Source organism: Danio rerio, chromosome 4 (genome assembly GCF_052040795.2).
Source record: "Danio rerio strain M-AB ecotype USA chromosome 4, GRCz13ab, whole genome shotgun sequence".
Classification (NCBI taxonomy): Eukaryota; Metazoa; Chordata; class Actinopteri; order Cypriniformes; family Danionidae; genus Danio; species Danio rerio.
Genome location: NC_141024.2, coordinates 12035905 through 12054434, shown reverse-complemented (window position 1 = coordinate 12054434; position 18530 = coordinate 12035905). Strand labels below are relative to the sequence as shown.

At 33.3% G+C, this 18530-nt stretch overlaps 1 protein-coding gene and 1 long non-coding RNA gene across 9 annotated transcripts in view; one reads left to right on the top strand and one right to left on the bottom strand.

Moving 5' to 3' along the window:
• asb13a.2 (ankyrin repeat and SOCS box containing 13a, tandem duplicate 2) overlaps positions 1-18530 on the bottom strand; it is a 169571-nt gene that overhangs the window by 141552 nt on the left and 9489 nt on the right. For 2 of the 8 annotated variants that reach the window (XR_015482109.1, XR_015482108.1), the window contains exon 7: positions 6888-6939. The exons of the other annotated variants lie outside the window; for them this stretch is intronic. The gene's annotated coding sequence lies outside the window, so the exon portion shown is untranslated. The remainder of the gene's footprint in view (positions 1-6887; positions 6940-18530) is intronic. 8 annotated transcript variants of the gene reach the window in all.
• Positions 16640-18472, top strand: LOC147844646 (uncharacterized). Its single transcript, XR_015482861.1, has 2 exons — positions 16640-17735; positions 18218-18472. It is a non-coding gene; the product is annotated as an uncharacterized LOC147844646 (long non-coding RNA).

Genomic DNA, 18530 nt, shown 5'->3' with positions numbered 1-18530 from the left:
TGAATGGAAAGTACAATTCATACATTCAGACCCTTGATTGTCTTTTTTTAAAGCAAAATAATCATGTAGGAGAATGTTTTGATTCAGTTTTAAAATAGTTACAATTACATATTTACTGAAAACTATTTATATGGGCTGATTTTAAACACTAATTCAATTCAATATTGTTCAACTCAATTTGTTTGTCTAGATTCAGGCAATATAAATTGTTTGCAAGCACTTACCTTAAGAAATTGAATAAATCCAATTAATATATATTTTTTCAGTGTTTATGTATGTATGTATGAAAGGATTATAGGTGGGCATAAATAATTTTTTGAAATCTAGATTAATCTCACTGTAATCTTGGAATTAATCAAGATTAATCTAGAATAAAATGGCTCATTTACATTCTGCCGAAAGCATTCAGAATATGTGTGCTACCCAAATAATGACTAAATATATGTCTTTGAAAACGGGTTTCTCAAGCCAGGTGGCGCATTAGACCAGGTGCTTATCTCCTGTTTCCAAAATGCATCACAAACTGCTTGAGAAACTGTTCTACTATGAAAATTGGTCATGAAAATAAATTATGTTCAATAAGATGGACTTGTGTTTCCTAAATGTTTATTCAGTTAAATGTAAACTTTACACTGTAGGCCTATACATAAGCTTGAAACACCGCTTTTTGATTACCTTAATCTGACTAAAGTCATAACTGAGCTAAATGGAACTAAGACACGTGGAGTATTCATATATATGTGGCATTAATGAAGTAAACACCACAGTCAAACTATTACCGTCATGTAGAAATTTGCGCCATATTTTTCGACACTCAAATATCAAGGTGAAAATCATTATAGCTTGCACAGAATAGACCCAGCTCCCAACCCAACTTTGAAAATGATTAACAGCGATAAAAGTTGTTAAATTTTCGTGTGATAAAAGTCTCGCGTTAACACAGCATGGCCCACCACTAGAAAGGATGCAGTTTGTTTGTGCTTTGCTGGTTGATAAATCATTCAAATGGATTCAATTTCTTTGATCAGACCCAGTGATAGTTACTTTAGCGAGCTGTCTATTAGTAATGAAACAAAGTATTTTGATTTCGGTCATCTATTGTTCATTTTATAATACATTTTCAGTGCCTATGTGTACTTTTACAGCAGTTATTTTAATTCAAATTCTATAAATTCATGTTAAACACAAACTCTAAAGTAAGGGGTGAGATGTGAACATGACAGGAGGGTTTAATGTAACAATAACCCAAAGCTTTCCTCGTTTTGTCTTCATACAATTATCTAACCAAATATGAAGAATTCAAGCAGAACAAACTTAAATGTTGGGCTTGCAGGTTAGCCATCATCTGGACCTAATGGTCAGAGGTCAATGCAGAAAGTGTCATGTTTGCACCTTAAAACCTGCAGCTGAAAAAGCTGCACACCTGATCGCTTCATTCACAACTTAGCCTCTGACCTCTGCTTACTGTTTCTAAAAGCATAAAGACTCACACCTGCCCCTGTTTCAAGGCCATTCGGCCACACACACACTCAAAACATCTCTGTCATCACTATCATTGTGTGAGCGAGGGAGTAAAGCTTTAAGTTGAAACCAGAACAGCACTCTCTGACTGATCACAGGAAACATGAAAATGTGATTCAGAAAACTGAGATTTAGACAATTTAGTCATGCTAACAACCCAGCAGGCACATAACGTTATAAGACGTTAATAATAGTTTAGCTTTAGGTCATGCAGTCAGATGTCCAAAATTTAATATTTAGCCAACGTCTAAGAGCAATGTTATTTTGACATCCAAAAACGACGTCAAATTACAATGTTGTGTTGGAAAGTGACCAAATTCCAACGTCTGATTGATGTCATGGTGGTAGGGTCCACAAAACATTAAGGTGTAACATGATGAGACATTGATATTTGAGTTTAGATTGTGCTGTAAATTGACCAAAATCCGACGTCTGATAGATGTCATAGTGGTAACGTCCACTATCACGTTGTAACATGATTAGACGTTGATATTTGGTTGATTTTAGGTTGTGCTGGAAAGTGACCAAAATCCAAGGTGTGATAGATGTCATAGTGGTAACGTCCACACAGCGTCAAGGTTTAACGTGATTAGACGCTGATATTTGGTTATTTTTAGGTTGTGTTGGAAAGTGACCGAAATCCAACGTCTGATAGATGTCAAAGTGGTAACGTCCACACTACGTCAAGGTGTAACATGATTAGATGTTGATATTTAGTTGATTTTAGGTTGTGTTGGAAAGTGACCAAAATCCAAGGTCTGATAGATGTCAAAGTGGTAACGTCCACACAACATCAAAGTGTAACATGATTAGACGTTGATATTTGGTTGAGTTTAGGTTGTGTTGGAAAGTGACCAAAATCCAAGGTCTGATAGATGTCAAAGTGGTAACGTCCACACAACATCAAAGTGTAACATGATTAGACGTTGATATTTGGTTAAGTTTAGGTTGTGTTAGAAAGTGACTGAAATCCAAAGTCTGTTCGATGTCAAAGTGGTAACGTCCACACTACGTCAAGGTGTAACATGATTAGACGTTGATATTTGGTTGAGTTTAAGTTGTGCTGGAAATTGACCAAAATCCAACGTCTGATAGATGTCATAGTGGTAACATCCATACAACGTCAAGGTGTAACATCATTAGATGTTAATATTTGGTTGATTTGAGGTTGTGTTGGAAAATGACTGAAATACAACATCTGATAGATGTCATAGTGGTAGCGTCCACACAACATCAAGGTGTAACATGACGCTGATATTTGACTTCAGGTTGATTTTAGGTTGGACAGTGATGTCTCTAAACTGCATTTTTGAGTCCACACACTCTCATTTAATCCAATATCTGCTTACTCTTGGTCTGGTTTGCTGACAGGCTCAGCTGACACAGGCATAACGCCCGCTGTGGAAAAAGGAGAATCCTTTTTTTTAATAATTTCACACTTCAGATCCAGAGAATATGATTCCTCTCACTAATATGACATTTATTTTCACAGAGGCAGCATATGCACATTTGCTCCCAAACCACAATGCGAGCGCCCCAGACGTTACGCAAGTGTGTGCCTTGAAACCACAAGAAGCAGTGTTGTAAATCAGCCAATGTGTCAGTCAGGCTGCTAGTGTGAAACGCATTCAGTTAGCATGAATTGATAGCTTTTTTTGAGTTAATTATGTGTTTGAGTTGTGAGGGAACTTTGTTATATGTCTAGCATGTGTATTGCGGTTTATATTTGCTAACATAGTACAGCATAACCATGCAATTTGACTAGCTTTGTCATTCTGATAGCTGTTTAACAAAAGGTTTCTCACACATGCAAAAAAGTACATTAATTATCATTACTGCTACACTAGAGTATTTACGACCCATGACATAGAGGTTAAAGCTGTTTAAGTCAATTCTTACACCTACATTTTTTTATATCTTGAATAGCTATAAAGAAATTACACGCTTAATCCTTCACTTTACAATCACTATGATTTTATTGGGATCTTCTAAGGAGAGGCTACAACTGTTTAGCGTTAGCTCTTTGAAGATCATATTCCAGAGGGGAATATGTGTTCAAAGCTGGAAGAAAAGCAGCGGTTTGATCGCACCATATGGCCGCCTTTACGGGAAGGTTTTAAGCATGAATGCTAATGCTAAAAGGCTAACACATGGGGAAAGCAGGTTTACAAGGGTCATGTCCCCACAGTGTGTTCTGGGTGACCTCTGGGGTTTTGTGTGACTTCAGAAATTGAAAGAATGTGAGGTGGTGTCCCATAGCATGACGGGATGGATAGTGATGGACCCAGCAGCTGCGTCAAGCAACTGTCCCTAGTTTACCTATATACACACACTTTACTAATGCATGCAAGGAATTCAAGGGGAAAACAATGGAGATATGACCATCTACATGCTGATATCTCAAGTAGTAACATTTGAAGTGGATCAAAACTGACCTAAAACTATTGAAAACCATCCATTCTTGTTCTAGGACAATTTAAAAAAACATGTAGATGTTCAGATGGTAACTACTGTATATAAACAGCTAATCTGATCTAATCCAGGATGAAACTCATGAGGACATGTAGGATTTCTATACTGAGTGACATTAAAAACTATTTGTCTAACATGTCTAATACCGTGTTTTTAGCTGTTTTCACACCATTTTAAACAAAGGTGGCCAAACTTTTTTCTATAAAGGGCCAAAAATCAAACTTAAGGGGTGTGGGCCGAATATATACTAAACCTTGTTTATTAAATTTGTCATGGGTAATTTTCTAAGTTATTCTGTAATATTTAAAATGAACATACATATATATTGCCCGCAGATGTCTTGCTGACAGTAGTTACATCACTGTCAACACAGTTACAGTATGTTTTTGCAAACCCATCCTGAAGCGCAAGTCATTGCAAGTCATAATTCATTGGTTACTCAAAAGGATGGCTCACTAAAAAAAGAAAATTGATGAACCCATTGATGTCCACGATATTGTTTTATCCTACAATGCACATCTATGGGTGAAGATAATGTGAAAAATCCTGGTTGCTGAGAAAGATTAGCTGCATCTCAAATGGCACACTAATATCTTACATTTTTTAAGTTTTAATGAAAACAAAACAGAAGTAATGCTTTTTAGAAGGTAGCGTTGGGACTCCTCTATTCAATATGGGATCGTTAGCACAGCATTTTAAGCCTACGGTCACAAATTTAGGAGTGAAATTCGAGTCAGATTAGAGAAGTAGTTAAATCTAGCTTTTTTTTTCAACTATAAGGCAACTAGCAAAACGAAGGCAATATATACCAAAAACCACAGTAATCCATGCTTTCATGACCACTTGGTTAGATTACTGTAATGCACTGCATGTGAGGAGTAGCAGGTCAGCTATTGCCTATTTGTAAATGGTGCAAAAAGATGAGGCAGGCCTGTTAATTGGTACTTGCACATAAGACCACCTTTCCCCCGTGTTAGCTTCGCTTCATTGGTTGCCAGTTCCTTTTAGAATATAGTTTACAATTATTTTATTTGTTTATAAATCTCTAAATGGTCTTGCCCCACTTAAAAGGGTTCTCCTTTAAATCAGCTCTTAATACTCTTTTCTTTTTTGCTGGCATTTGACAATTGATCCTAATAACTGGTTATTTTAATTGATGTGCCTTTTAGGTAGTTTAGCTATAGTTTATGCTGTATTTTTTATACTATTATGTTTATTTTGTTGTATATTTTCTGTACAGCAAGTGCTCTATAAATAAACTTTACTTGACTTATACACTATGTACTTGTGTGCTTACACACTCAAAAGCACAGTATATGTATGCAGTGTCATCCCAACTGGGACACTAAGGTTTTTTTTTCTAAACGGAAATTCAAACCGTTTCCCAGATATCGTTTCACGGTTGCCAAATTAGCGGAATAAATGACCAAACTACCAAATAACACCTGCCATGAGTATAACTGCAATCACCATCGAGAGATGGTATAATCACTCTCATAGTAGAATTTTGCTTTCACAATCCAAATTAAATAAAGTCATTCAACATGAGCGTCTGAAAGATCCACCCCTTCCACTACATGATCAAAGCAGCGGTCATCAAGTGTGTGAAGTGTCCAACATTCTACACTACATTTTAACAGATGAATGACTGATTGATTAATTATTTTTAGAGTTTTTAGTGTGAACGCACTACTTTCCCTATTTATACTACATAATGTTGTAGGATAGTGCATAACAGTGCAATTTGGGACACACCTATTGACTTCTATAGTATCTCCTACATGGGGTCCCCAACATTTTTCAAAATATCTTCTTTTGTTTTAAACAGAAGAACGAATCTCATAAATGTTTAAAACCACATAAGTGAAATAATAATGAAGCAATTTTCATTTTGGGCTGAACTATTCCTTTAACACACTGTGCTATTTACATTTATATACCAATTTTTTTTTAAATAAATAAATAAATAATAAGATTCAATGGAAACATGTCAATAACGCTTCAGTGGAATTACAGCTCAAACAGACAGCCAGGATTTCAGGTCAAACCAATGAAGGATTTGTAGTATCGTGAGGTGTCAGGTCCTCTCTAGGTCAGTTTTGAGACAAAACAGATCCACAAACGCCCTAAAGGAGCACTGAATAATGCACTAAAAGCCATAATAAAACCCAAAATGCAAACAAAGCAGAAACGAATGACTTATGACTCCATTAATGTCCACGAAGCACTTGAAATATCAGGCGCACGGAGCAAACACGTGCTTACAGATTCTACCAAACCTGGACGGCACAGAAAACTCTCATAAAGCCTCCAAAGTACACAATTGCTTTATTTGCCTGCCTTGATTCACCCTGTTAGTGGACGTTTTATTTTATCTGAGCCACAGAAAGAAGGTGAGCTACGAAGACAAGAATGCATGCAATGAATTCTGGAATTACAATCTCACAAAACATCAGGTGCAGATCTGGCACAAAATACAAAAATACACACGGGCCTATTAGCTCATATAAAAAGCTTGCTGAAAGAGCGACATGGCCTTTCTCAGATAGACTTATTTCTAGCCAGCTTGGCATCAAGCAGCATTTTATAGAGGCTCTTATCTCGGTGCTAATCCAATCTTTAAACAACCCTGTACCACGCACACGGCACCACTTTGATTCATGTCGGATTAGTTTATGTTAAATCAACTTGTTGGTGTGCGTGTTTTAGTGGGCACGTCCAAATATAACACAAACATTTCCAGATTGACAAAGCGAGATAGAGCTGTCTGCCTTTTTATTTTTAAATCATAAACGGTTTCTTTGGAGTCTATTTATTTTCAAGCATATAAAACATCATCTCCATAACAGCATCAAACTTTGTAGGGTGGCGTCTGGGGGTCTGCTAGTGTTTACCTTGAGCTGGAGTGGTGCTGTGTTGATGCCAAACTTCATCAGATGAAGTATACTGAAACAAAGAGTGTCCTTTCCCATTAGACACACAACACCTGATTCAAATGAACATGCTAATCAGTAGCTCCCCTGAACATGGCAAACTACACCTATATAGTAGGTCAAACACTGTATGTGACAAAAGGAGTCTGAATTTGTTAAATAGGCCATAAAATAGTTATTGTAAACATACAGTAAGCCTGGATCTATACTCTGTAAAAGCAAGTCCTTGTTTAAATTAATACTTAAAACTCCCGAAAAGTGTGTTCTGTATAAAATGAATGTGTGTAGTATGAATGTAATGCCGATTGCACAGTATCACTTTATTTTGATGGTCCCTTTACTTCTACAACTACATGATAACCGATTCTCATAGTAATGATTGTCTGTTTAATACACTACAAAACATTTTATGTACTTGCTTAGAGTTTTGTCTACTTTCTAAAACAAATATTTACAAAATTCTTAAATCAAGCAGCATTTCCAAGCATTGTTTTATTCTTCGAAATATTAAGTCAAATTGAAGTGATACAGTGCAATTGGCATTATATTCATACTACACACATTAATTTTCTACAGAACAAACTTTTTAGAAGTTATAAAGTAAAGTATTAATTTAAGCAAGGACTTGCTTTACAGAGTATGTGATTTTAGATCCAGGCATACTGTATGTTTACTATAGCTTACCATAGTAATTACTGGCCATTAAAATAGTATGTGAAACAAAATGGATGGATGAATTCAGAATAATACAACACAGACTAACACTCATATGGCAGGTAGATATAAAAATAGTGCATTTACCATTTAATAGTATAACTCTTATAATATATAAATATATATACTGTATACCTCAGAAATCATTTTAATATGTTAATTTGGTGTCAAATATTATTAATAGTTATGCCGTTTAGTGCTTTGTGGAAGACATGATATTAAGAGACTGTATGTGGTCTATGTTAATATATTATTGTTTAATGATTTTCTATATTTAATGTAAAAATACTTGGAAAAATAAATGGAAACCTTTTACATTTTAAATTTGGCTTATTGTATGTTTACTATAGATCAGTAAATACTGCCCATTAAAATAGTATGTGAAGCAAAATGGATGAATTCAGAATAATAAAACAGAGATTAAAATAGTATATATATATATATATATATATATATATATCAGAAATTATTTAAAAATAATTTTAATATGCTAATTTAGTGTCTAATATTTTTAATAGTTATGCTGTTTAGTGCTTTTGTGGAAGACATGATATTAACACAATTTAATTCAGTTTATGTTAATATATTATTATTTAATGATTTTTATCCATTTAATTTAAAAATGCTCTAAATCAGTGTTTCTCAACCACGTTCCTGGAGGATCACCAGCACTGCACTCTTACCATCGCTGCATCCCAAATTGCATACTATCCATCCTAAATAGTATTTGAAAGAAGAATAAGTATGTCCCAAAGCATAGTATGTTGAAAAGAGTATGCCAAAGAGTACTATTTCCGGTAAAACCTTGAAGTTTGGAAGCATCCATACTTTAACCACTGCTATTGACCACAATACATTACACGTTGGACGTGGATCTGTTTATAACTACAAGCTCGGGTAAAATGTGTGAACAAACTACAAACATGGCGGACACGCAAGACAAACAGTCAAGTAGAGAGGCCTATGTATAGATGTTTGAATGACTGGTAATTAATATCTATCTAACTGGAACATGTTTAAACCGTGTTTTCCATGTTATATTTAATCTGCAACAACAATGTTAACTTATATCAAGATATGTTTGGACATTAACTTCTGAATGCATAATTACCCAAAGACCTAAGGAGATTTATCCGCATTAAAAGACTCACGAATGGCAGATTATCCTGCTGCTGCTTCTCCAATAAGGTAGGTAATTAAATATGAAAGAAATGTGGATGATGTGTCAAGGTGATTGGCAGGGGATGTAACTAACCAACATAGCGATCTGTTAACAAGGAAGAAGCATGTGCCAAAGCTTGCATACTTTTCTGTTACACACTTAAAAGTACATACTTTTCCTTTAAAAAAAAAAATGTACAAACTATTAGGGTGTAGTATAATGTGAATTGGGACACAGCAAATGTCTCCTTAATCAACCACACCTGATTCAGATCATCAGCTCATTAGCAGAGACTGAAAGACCTGTAATGGGTTCGACAGATAAAGACATCCAAAACGTGCAGTGCTGTTGGTCCTCCAGGAACGTGGTTGAGAAACACTGCTCTAAATGACAACATTTTACTTTTTAGATTTAAAGGAAAGATTGGTATGTCTAGCTGTAATCTTGATAAAATTGTCTTTAATTTTGCAAATAATAATAATAAGCATAAGCAAATCTCCGGTGATTTTATATGATTGATTTGTTCATTTATCACGTCGAAAATGTAGTCAAAGTTTACTGCATTTTATAGACAACAGTTTATCAGATGGATACTGCTCAAGATAAACATTAAAAATACAACACTAACCCATATGCCAGTATTGATAACCTTTAGAAAATACACCTTTACAATCTCCTCCGTGCACTTTGCTCCCATAAATTGACTTAATGTGACTTTCTGTCAAGTTTAGAGGTGATTTACAACAAACCACATTCTGTTCGCAAACATCTCCAACATCATGTTCTCGAGTACAAACCTATAAACGTATTTGTGTCATCTATTTTGTAACAGGCAACAAAAAGATGTTGTATAACACACAAGAAGTGCTCATTACTACAGCACAGACCTCCCAAAGATCAAGACAAGGGGTGAACTTGAAAAGCCAGATCTGGACTGATACCCTAAGGCAAAAACGCTATCTCAGAACTACTGACACGCCTTGTCATTAGCGCCCATGCTAACGGCTTATTATCGGTTTCAAGGAGTGAGAAGAAGCTACCTGGAGCACATAGTGTTCTTGTTTTGTTTTTCAGGCTTGTGATCTACAATAAAAGTCCACAGTAGCGGAGCCTGTGGCGAATATGACCTCAAAACTGATTATACAACCAAATAGCTTGGCTCCATAGTGGCACCAGAGCGCTAATGTACTCTGCTATCATTCCTTAGCATCACACAACAATTTGCCTTCAAGCCCCTCAAATGACTGCATAAGTTTTTTTCTTTGTGAGTTTGAAATGAATGGTTTGTTTATTTGTTAATGTACTGATTCACCTTGTGTGCACCATGAAAGAAAGGTAAAGGATGTCAGTGCTGCAGATGGGACTGGAGTTGGCTGTTCGTAACTCAAGAAAAGAAAGAAATTCCCCAAAATATGTTGCCTAATAAAATAAAATAAAAGGCGACGCAGTGGTTCAGTGGTTAGCACTGTTGCCTCACAGTAAGAAGGTCGCTGGTTCGAGTCCCGGCTTGGTCAGTTGGCATTTCTATGTATTTGCATGTTCTCCCCATGTTCACATGGGTTTTTTCTGGAAAAAAAAAAAAAAAAAAAAAAAAAAAAAACGGATCCAGTAGTGTGTTTAAATATATATAAATAAATAAATAAATAAAAATAAAAATAATATATATATATTATTATATAATATATATATATATTATTATTATTATTATATTATTATATAATTGGTCATTTTTTGTGATTGTAATGCAGTACATACATAATAAAAAAAATGCATGCTACCTTGTTAATATGTGCTAATTCACTTTGCATGTACTGAGAACAAAATGTAAAACACGTCAGTGATGTGGCATGTCTGTGTAGACGAGACTAGCGTTGCCTTTTCATGCCTCACGAACAGAAAGAAATCTCCCAAAATATGCTGACTACAAAGAGAGCTTCTAATTGAGGGTTGATCCAAAAATGATAGAGTGAGATTTAGGCCAGAGAGTAAACAAGAACTCAGAAACCAATGTGGCATAGCACACAAAGCACGAGTACTACACGTCTACACTACGGTCAGTAAATTGAATTTGGATGAAAATTTAGGTCAGGTGAGCGGTGGTCTCGAATCATGTTAAGCAGTTTAATTCAGATGAATAGAGAAATCATGTGCGTGTTTATGTGAAGCCTTTGTTCTCAGTGAGAGTCTCATGTGGAAACACTAAATCACATTTATGTTATGAAGACACTTCAAAAGACATGAACAGCTAAATGTCTGATGTGATAACGGCTCTGTATCATAAATAAAGAATTGGATTTATTATATTGGGCTTTCAGTGGATTCAGAATGATTACGAGGAATGATATGAGGATTTATTGTTTTGGTTTTGAGAGTTGATATTTTGATAGATGAAGGTGTTAAATGTAAACGCTTGACATAAGAATTAGGAGGTCTTGCATGCAATTGATATGTAAATCAATGGGAGTACTTGTGTAAATAAAATAAGATAAAATAAATAATAAAATAAAATAAAGAGAGTCCATTCAATTGACACTGAAATGAATGTGAATGCTTACGTAAATAACATAAAATAAAATTTAATTAAATAAAATACTGTAAAAAGCGTCCATTTAAGTTAGTCATGCAATTGACATTGAAATGAATGGGAATGCCTACGTAAAAAAAGGAAGAAAAATACTACTACTACTACTACTAATAAATATAAACAAATAAATAAAACAAACAAACAAACAAATAAATAAAAAATAAAATAATAAATAAATAAATAAAAAGATTTTTCCATTTAAGTCAGCCATGCAATTGACATTGAAACGAATATGAACGCTTATGTGAAAATAGAAGAAAAATACTACTACTAAAAATAATAAATAAAAAAGTAAAATAAAATGAATTGATTAATTAAGTAATTAATTATTTATTTAATTTGTTTATTAATTAAAAAATGTAAAAAAAAAAAAGAAAAAAAAGAAAATCCATTTAAGTCAACCATGTAATTTACATTGAAATGAATAGGAATGTTTAAGGAATTAAAATAATAATAATAATAAATAAATAAAAATAAAAAAATTAATAAGAAAATACAAAGAGTCCATTTAAGTCTGCCATGCATTTGACATTAAAACAAACGGGAATGACTATGCGAACTAAACTAAACTAAAATAAACTAAAATAAAATAAAATAAAAATTATAAATAAATTTAAAAAAAGAGTCCATTCAAGTCTGCCATGCATCTGACATTGAAATGAATGGGAATGATTGTATGAAATAAAATAAAATGATATAGAAAATAATAAATACATTTTAAAGTCTGCCATGTATTCGACATTGAAATGAATTGTGTTAAAAAATATATGAAAATAAAATAAAATAAAATTCCATTAAATTAAACTTAAAAATAAATAAAGAGAGTACATTTAAGTTTACCATGCATTTGACATTGAAATGAATGGGAATGATGGCGCAAAATAAAATAAAATGAAATTAATCAAATTAAAATAAAACAATAGGAGTCCATTTAGGTCTTCCATGCATTTGACATTGAAATGAATGGCAACAAAATAAAATAATATCTGGAAAAACAGTTTTAAAAATTTCAAAGTAATATGACAGAAGTGGCTAAAATGGAAAGTTGAGGTCACTATGGCTTGTTGCTTAAAACCCAATCGAGGGAGTCCCTTAAAAAAAAATCACACTCACAGATGGTAAGATCATTAAAGAGGGACAAGAGGAAACAAAGACGAATGACGTGTCTGAGTGTGTGTGTGTGTGTGTGTGTGTGTGTGTTACTCTCAGCTGGACAGCGACACATTTTTCAGACTAGACATTTAAAATGACTTTCTGACTGAGTCTTATGTACTGTCTGAGCTCTCGACTGTTTTTGTAGACGCTACATAAAAACAGACGAGTGGTTAAAAGTTTGATTTCTAGATATGAGAACTGCAAACTCCAGAATGAAGCACTTAAGCTCAAGTGTTGCTCGGGGGGGGGGGGGGGGGGGGGGGGGGGGCTCCGTCTGCAATTACCGACTTCTAAAGACACTTTTGACCAAATGACAAGCAACTGAGATGAAAAGATTGAGCCTTTTTTATGTCCTGTAGCCTTTTCTTAGACTACAAATTAGCCTGTCATGCCATTTACCTCAGTTTGAAGAACAAATATAGGCTCAAGAGAAAAAAGTTTGAAACTATTTTTATGCAAAACTGTAAATGTATTATGAGCACAATGCTGTGGATTAAAACCAGTTTTTCATACACATGTTTTGCATGTACAGTTGAGGTCAGAATTGTTAGCTCCCCTGATTTATTAGCCACCATGTTTATTTTTTCCCTAATTCTGTTTAACGGAGAGCAGATTTTTTCAACACATTTCTGAACATAATAGTTTCAATAACTCATCTGTAATAACTGATTTATTTTATCGTTGCCATGATGACAGTAAATAATATTTTACTAGATATTTTTCATGACACTTTTATACAGTTTAAAGTGACATTTAAAGCCTTAACTAGGTTAATTAGTTTAACTAGGCAGGTTAGGGCCGAAATAAAACAAATAATACTTTATTATAAAAAATATCCTTGCCCTGTTAAATATAATTTGGGAAATATTTAAAAAAGAAAAAAAAAATATTCAAAAGGGGGCTTATAATTCTGACTTCAACTGTATATCTATTAGTAAGTTTAGAAATCAATAAAATATTCATAAAAAATGCAAATAACTTGCATAAAAGCATAAAATTTGCAAAACGACTGTCTTTGAACTTCAAGTTAGTAATAAATAAATATAATAATACAATAATAATAATAATTGTTGTTTTGCTTCTGATAAATAAAATGAAATCACTATATGGGGAAGAAATACAATTGCCGCTTTTGATAAATAAAATAAAACAAAATTCAATTAAATTAAATTAAATAAAACCTCTCCATGGAGACGAAACATAATTGTTGTTTTTGCTTTTGATAAAATACAAAATAAATAAATAAATAAGTAAGTAAAATATCTCCATGTGGAGATATTATATATCTTTTATATATTATATATACTTGTTGTTTTTGCTTTTGATAAAATAAAATATCTCCATGTGGAAGAAATACAACTGTTGCTTTTGATAAATAAAATAAAATAAAATAAAATAAAATAAAATAATATATATATATATATATATATATATATATAATCTCTCTAAGGGAAATAATTCTTGATTTTGCTATTGATAAATAAAATAATAAATAAATAAAATAAAATCTCTCCACAGAGAAGAAATACATTTATTGTTTTTGATAAATAAAATAAAATCTCCATGGGGAAGAAATATAATTGTTTTTGCTTTTGGTAAATAAAATAAAACCTCTAATAATAATTAATAATAATTGTATACAGTGCCTTTAAACCACTTTAAATCTAAAAAATGTATACATTCAAGAAAATAACTAGTCACTAGTCTATAATACACTATAAAAATGTACTGTTCATTTGTTAGAGATTCAGTGGCATAAAGTCCATAAACCAGCCATGTGACCGCCTTTGATGTTCGCTAAAACGTTTTAAAAAAACAAAAGTAGATTAATTCACGGAGATTTTCTTTCCTGCAAAACTAGATGTTGTAAATGTGTCATGGCCACAAATATGATGCATTAAAACTAAATGTTCATCTGCAGTGATTCTGCATGAGTGTGTGGTTTTCTCACTCACTCACACACACACACACACACACACACACACACACACACACACACACACACACACACACACACACACACACACACACACACACACACACACACACACACACACACACACACACACACACACACACACACACACACACACACACACACACACACACTGTTTCTCATCCCTTCTGAATTCCTGACTGGATCTGAGGTGATTTGTGCCTGTGAGACCATCTCACAACCACAATCTGCTTCCTCTTTTTTTACTCCAACTTCGACTTTTCCTACAAGTAGACTACTTTTTTTTTTTTTTTACAACCTCCTAAAGCCGTTCAGCCACTGCAAACCTTTGTTCTTGCACAAAAACTGTTTGGTTGTGTAATGAGGTGTGCTAGTTTTCTTGTCTGACCAGGTTCAGTGTCAACATGCAGTAGCACAATGACAACTGGCAGAAGAAATAATAATAATACTTTGGAGAGTTTCGCACTGCCGGCTGAAGCTTGTTTTGATAACTAACTGTTGCCTTTCTACTGGAGAGTCAATAGATGTTGAACAGAATGCGATCTAATGCTTTAATTCACAGAGATTAAGGCTTTTTTTTGGTCATGAAGCAGAAGTCTACAAACAAAGGAAAACTGACATGTGAAGGATTACCAAAGCTTTAGAGCCCCCTTGTGGGAAATCACAGGAATAGTCATACAGACATTATATTCAAACTATATACTTGTCTGTTCTGCTGTCATTCAGGAGGAATAATAATTGTTTTTCTTTTTTAATTAAAAAGCTTGTGTAGCATGTGCAAAAAAAAAGTAAAATAAAAATTTATATATATATATATATATATATATATATATATATATATATATATATATATATATATATATATATATACACACAAACGCACGCGTGCGCGCGCACACACACACACACTTTTGATGCAAAAAAATATATTGCTATTTTTAAAAGTGATAAGGGGCATAAAAATTAATAAGATCCATACAACCAGACATACATAAAATAAAGTAAAAAATAAAAATAAAAATAAAATAATGAAACTGAAATAAAATGAAACTACAATAAAATAAGACAAAAAAACAAAAATAAAATAAAAACAAAATATAAAAATAAAAAATAAAATAAAATAAAAATATGAAATAAAATGAAACAAATATAAAAATAAAATAAAATAAAAAAACAAAACAAAAACTAAACTAAAAAATAAAATAAACAAAATAAATAAAAAAATAAAATAAAACTAAACTAAACTAAAAATTATATAAAAATGAAACAAAACAAATAGGAAATAAACTGCTGCCCCGTTATATGTCTTATCAATCAATCAATAAATAAATAAATAAATAAATAAATAAATAAATAAAATAAAAATAACTTTTGACAAAAATATATAAAATTTTTAATTGTATTTTAAGTTGAAAGAACAAAGTTTATTTAAAATATAAATATTTAATATACATTTAAACTTAAATAGTCAAATTCCATGTAGCTGTCTCAGTCAGTTCGGTTGTTATCTCATAAATAAGAAAGCATGATGATTAATGTTTTGGAAATAAATTTAAATAATACTGCTAAACATGAAGTTCAAAAGAACGTTGTTTATTTGAAACATTTTGTAGCATTACGCATGTATTTACCATCACTTTTGATCATTCTAATATAGGTCTCAAACTGGATTCCTGGAGGGCCGCAGCTCTGCACAGTTTTGCTTCAACCCTTATCAAACAGCTGATGCAACTAATCAAGGCGTTCAAGACTACTAGAGACTATTAGGCAGGTGTGAGTTGGAGGTGGCTGGAGTTAAACTATGCAGAGCTGTGGCCCTACAGGAATTGAGTTTGAGACCACTGCTCTAATGCGTCCTTGATGAGTAAAATGATTCATTTCTTTTAAAAATCAAACCTTACCGACCCCATTTTTCTGCTTTCATAAATATGCCTGTGAAGTAAAATAACTATGTTTTACTGACACTTTACTGTGCTTCCTAAATAAATAAATGTGTAAATTTCTTTTAAAAACAAAGTATTACTGACCTACTTCCCTTACAACCTGTGAAGTCAAATTAGATGTGCACGAGGGCCTAATTAATAAATTAAATCAAACTAAATGAGTATTAAAAACAATATTATTGTCAGCTCTGCTGTTTTCACAAGGCTAATTCTTTTATTAAGCTTTATAACTGAATATCCTGAAGAAAGACGAAGGAAAAACCAAACCAGTCAGTCAATCCATCTGTAAATATTTACTTCACAAGAACTCAAATAAGCAAAATCAGCCTGATATTTTTGCACAATATTAAAACCACAAGCTCATGCGAAAAGTATTCAAGTCTTGAAATAACCAGCATATCCAAAGCAGAACATCCACAAATTCCCCAATCCGCTTTAAACAATTAAGACTTCAGAAGATAAAACAGCAATCCTTTAAAGGCTGCTTGAAGATGTGAGTCGGATAAGAAGAAAAAGAGAGCAGCATTCTTTCAATAGCAGCTGTCATGTCTCTGTAAGCTTAATATCAGAAAGAGGCTTTAATAACAACATTCCTGGCCTCTGTTTTTTTTTATCCTTCTCTACAGGTCACATCCAGAGGAACTCATTTCTTGGACTGGGACCTTGATCTATTTCGGGTCTGCCTGCTATTTATAGGACATTGTGTGCTTTAAAAGTGGAGGAACAGGGGATGTGAAGGGATCAGATGGATAAAGAGAGCTCGGAGAACTTCGGGTCAGACTCACAAAACTAATCCGGACACCCTTTATATGAATTAAGGAACGCTTGAATGAGAAATAGCTGAAGCTAATTGTTTTAACTGCGGCTTCAAATAGAGCCGTTTTGCGGTGATAAACTGAGACTGTGCAGGACTGGAAACATTGTGTTCCCTCCGAGTGACAATGTGAAATAAGGTTTGCTTTTATAGAAATAGCACATGAGCTTCACGTGTGCGGTCATACTTCACTAGTGAGTTCAACATGTGATTGCACATGAGGCTTTTCTTTAAGTGTGGACCTACAGATATTTTGATTTACATTTCAAAGTTCTGTTTAAACCCTTTTTTTTTCTACATTTTTTATAGTCACCTAGGGTCCATTTTCTTTTTAAAATGTATTAAGTCATTAAATAACTTTTAGTGGACTTACTGAATTTAACATGTTTGAGATTTTTTTAAGATTGGCTTTATTCAAGTTCTGATAACATTTGACTTCATTTCATTTTCCTTCGGCTTTATTCATCAGGGGTCGCCACAGTGGAATGACCCGCCAACTTATCAAGCATGTTTTACACAGCGGATGCCCTTCCAGCTGCAACCCACCACTGGAAAACATTCATTCACACTCATACACTACGGCCAATTTAGTTTATTTAATACACCTGTACAGCATGTCTTTGGACTGGGGGAAACCCACGCCAACACAGGGAGAACATGCAAACTCTACACAGAAACGGCAACTGGCCCAGCTGGGACACGAACCAGCGACCTTCTTGTTGTGAGGAGAAAGTGCTAACCACTGAGCCACCGCGTCGCCCCGGTCTGATAACATTTATTTTAAATACAAATATTGTCTTTTAGAGCTTTTTTTTCTGTTCAAAGTAACAATTGCTCAGAATAATAACACATTTTTATTACTTAAAATTTCCCAGTTCTGGGTTGCGGTTGGAAGGGCATCCGCTGCGTAAAACATATGCCAGAATAGTTGGCGGTTCATTCCACTGTGGCCTGATAAATAGGGGACATGGCCGAAAAGAAAATGAATATTCAAAATTGTAGCCAAAAAAACTGTGAAATGCAATGTACAAAATGTGTATTGAACATTGTTATTAATTTATTTTTTATTATGTACTGTTGTTATTTGAATTTATGTAGTTTATTTATTTTCACCTTTTTAATTATTTGTTTGATCCCTGATGCTTGAATATTTCCCTGATGCTTATCTCTATTTTTATTTATTTATTTATTTAGTTAGCTAGTTAGTTAGTTAGTTCTGAAGTTCAAAATAAATATATTTAGTTTGGTCCAAAATGTGCAATTATCCACTCCATA